The sequence below is a fragment of the Rhinopithecus roxellana genome, chromosome 14 (assembly GCF_007565055.1).
Source record: "Rhinopithecus roxellana isolate Shanxi Qingling chromosome 14, ASM756505v1, whole genome shotgun sequence".
NCBI lineage: Eukaryota > Metazoa > Chordata > Mammalia > Primates > Cercopithecidae > Rhinopithecus > Rhinopithecus roxellana.
Genome location: NC_044562.1, coordinates 47,826,544 through 47,829,819, shown reverse-complemented (window position 1 = coordinate 47,829,819; position 3,276 = coordinate 47,826,544). Strand labels below are relative to the sequence as shown.

General features: G+C 39.4%; 1 pseudogene; it reads left to right on the top strand.

The window, feature by feature from the left end:
• The first annotated feature begins 2,427 nt into the window (after positions 1 to 2,427).
• On the top strand, positions 2,428 to 3,002 carry LOC104667760 (annotated as a pseudogene).
• Positions 3,003 to 3,276: the final 274 nt, after the last annotated feature.

Sequence of the window (3,276 nt, the reverse complement as noted above, 5' to 3'; positions counted from 1 at the left end):
AGCTTATCCACCATGATCAAGTGGGCTTCATCCCTGGGATGCAAGGCTGGTTCAACATTCACAATTCAATAAACGTAATCCAGCATATAAACAGAACCAAAGACAAGAACCACATGATTATCTCAATAGATGCAGAAAAGGCTTTTGACAAAATTCAACAGCCCTTCATGCTAAAAACGCTCAATAAATTCGGTATTGATGGAATGTACCTCAAAATAATAAGAGCTATTTATGACAAACCCACAGCTAATATCATACTGAATGGGGAAAAACTGGAAAAATTCCCATTGAAAACTGGCACAAGACAGGGATGCCCTCTCTCACCACTCCTATTCAACACAGTGTTGGAAGTTCTGGCTAGGGCAATCAGGCAAGAGAAAGAAATCAAGGGTATTCAGTTAGGAAAAGAAGAAGTCAAATTGTCCCTGTTTGCAGATGTCATGATTGTATATTTAGAAAACCCCATCATCTCAGCCCAAAATCTCCTTAAGCTGATAAGCAACTTCAGCAAAGTCTCAGGATACAAAATTAATGTGCAAAAATCACAAGCATTCTTATACACCAGTAACAGACAAGCAGACAGCCAAATCAGGAATGAACTTCCATTCACAATTGCTTCAAAGAGAATAAAATACCTAGGAATCCAACTTACAAGGGATGTAAAGGACCTATTCAAGGAGAACTACAAACCACTGCTCAGTGAAATCAAAGAGGACACAAACAAATGGAAGAACATACCATGCTCATGGATAGGAAGAATCAATATCGTGAAAATGGCCATACTGCCCAAGGTTATTTATAGATTCAATGCCATCCCCATCAAGCTACCAATGAGTTTCTTCACAGAATTGGAAAAAACTGCTTTAAAGTTCATATGGAACCAAAAAAGAGCCCGCATTGCCAAGACAATCGTAAGTCAAAAGGACAAAGCTGGAGGCGTCACGCTACCTGACTTCAAACTATACTACAAGGCTACAGTAACCAAAACAGCATGGTACTTATACCAAAACAGAGATATAGACCAATGGAACAGAACAGAGTCCTCAGAAATAATACCACACATCTACAGCCATCTGATCTTTGACACACCTGAGAGAAACAAGAAATGGGGAAAGGATTCCCTATTGAATAAATGGTGCTGGGAAAATTGGCTAGCCATAAGTAGAAAGCTGAAACTGGATCCTTTCCTTACTCCTTATAAGAAGATTAATTCAAGATGGATTAGAGATTTAAATGCTAGACCTAATACCATAAAAACCCTAGAAGAAAATCTAGGTAGTACCATTCAGGAAATAGGCATGGGCAAGGACTTCATGTCTAAAACACCAAAAGCAATGGCAGCAAAAGCCAAAATTGACAAATGGGATCTCATTAAACTAAAGAGCTTCTGCACAGCAAAAGAAACTACCATCAGAGTGAACAGGCAACCTACAGAATGGGAGAACATTTTGGCAATCTACTCATCTGACAAAGGGCTAATATCCAGAATCTACAAAGAACTCAAACAAATATACAAGAAAAAAACAAACAACTCCATCAAAAAGTGGGCAAAGGATATGAACAGACATTTCCCAAAAGAAGACATTCATACAGCCAACAGACACATGAAAAAATGCTCATCATCACTCGCCATCAGAGAAATGCAAATCAAAACCACAATGAGATACCATCTCACACCAGTTAGAACAGCAATCATTAAAAAATCAGGAAACAACAGGTGTTGGAGAGGATGTGGAGAAATAGGAACACTTTTATACTGTTGGTGGGATTGTAAACTAGTTCAACCATTATGGAAAACAGTATGGCAAATCCTCAAGGATCTAGAACTAGATGTACCATATGACCCAGCCATCCCACTACTGGGTATATACCCAAAGGATTATAAATTATTCTACTACAAAGACACATGCACACGTATGTTTATTGTGGCACTATTCACAATAGCAAAGACTTGAATCAACCCAAATGTCCATCTGTGACAGACTGGATTAAGAAAATGTGGCACATATACACCATGGAATACTATGCAGCCATAAAAAAGGATGAGTTTGCATCCTTTGTAGGGACATGGATGCAGCTGGAAACCATCATTCTTAGCAAACTATCACAAGAAGAGAAAACCAAACACCGCATGTTCTCACTCATAGGTGGGAACTGAAAAATGAGATCACTTGGACTCGGGAAGGGGAACATCACACACTGGGGCCTATCCTGGGGAGGGGGGTGGGGGGAGGGATTGCATTGGGGAGTTATACATGATATAAATGATGAATTGATGGGTGCTGATGAGTTGATGAGTGCAGCACACCAACATGGCATAAGTATACATATGTAACAAACCTGCACGTTATGCACATGTACCCTAGAACTTAAAGTATAATAAAAATAAATAATAAATAAATAAATAAAAGAAATCTCATTCAAGATATGGGAGCTCCACCAGGTGGTATGTTCCCTGGGAAGCCACTGGGTCCCCCACCACCTCCACTGGGGCTCCCAAGCTAGCTAGGCTTTGCTTCTTCAGGAAGCTCCAGGTTCTCTGGGACCTTATAATAGTACCTTGATGGAAAAGTTGAAGTCATATTTTCAGGCTTGCTTTGCTTCTCTGGTGAGTCGGAACTATGTCAATGGCACCAATCAGAAAGAAATTCAAACTGGTGTTGATCAGTGTATCCAGAAGTTTCTGGATATTGCAAGACAGACAGAACGTTTTTTTCTTCAAAAAGATTGTAATTATCTGAAACCAGACAATGCTATCAAGGAGGATTTCTTAGAACTAAGGAATGAATTATGGTGGAAAGACATGCTGGTCCAGAGCTTGACACAGTTGAGGCATTCGTGGAGGTGCTGGAGGACATCAATGTGCAGCACAAAAAGCCAGCTGACATCCCTCAGGGTTCGTTGGCCTATCTTGAGTAGGCATCTGCCAATATACTTGCACCTCTGAAGCCAATCTGAGCAAAAGGACAAAGACTGTCAGCACGAGAGTGGCTGGTATCTGAGACAACTCTATGCAGACACTTTTTGCCACACATCCCTTCTTGTGGACTTGACATTTTGGAAGAACTCTGCCAGAAAATGAGTTGATTTTAGTTTTACGCTCCCATCTAAAATTTTTTCGCTATTTTTATAGCTGTTAATTTCTTGGGTACTTTATAAAAATGTCTCTGGCTTGGGCAAACCAAGTAAATTTTTTTATCTTTAGCAAAGTTTTAGAGTATTACTGTCATGTCACTTATAGATTATTTTTTATAATTTTTCCATGTTTTAAAAAAA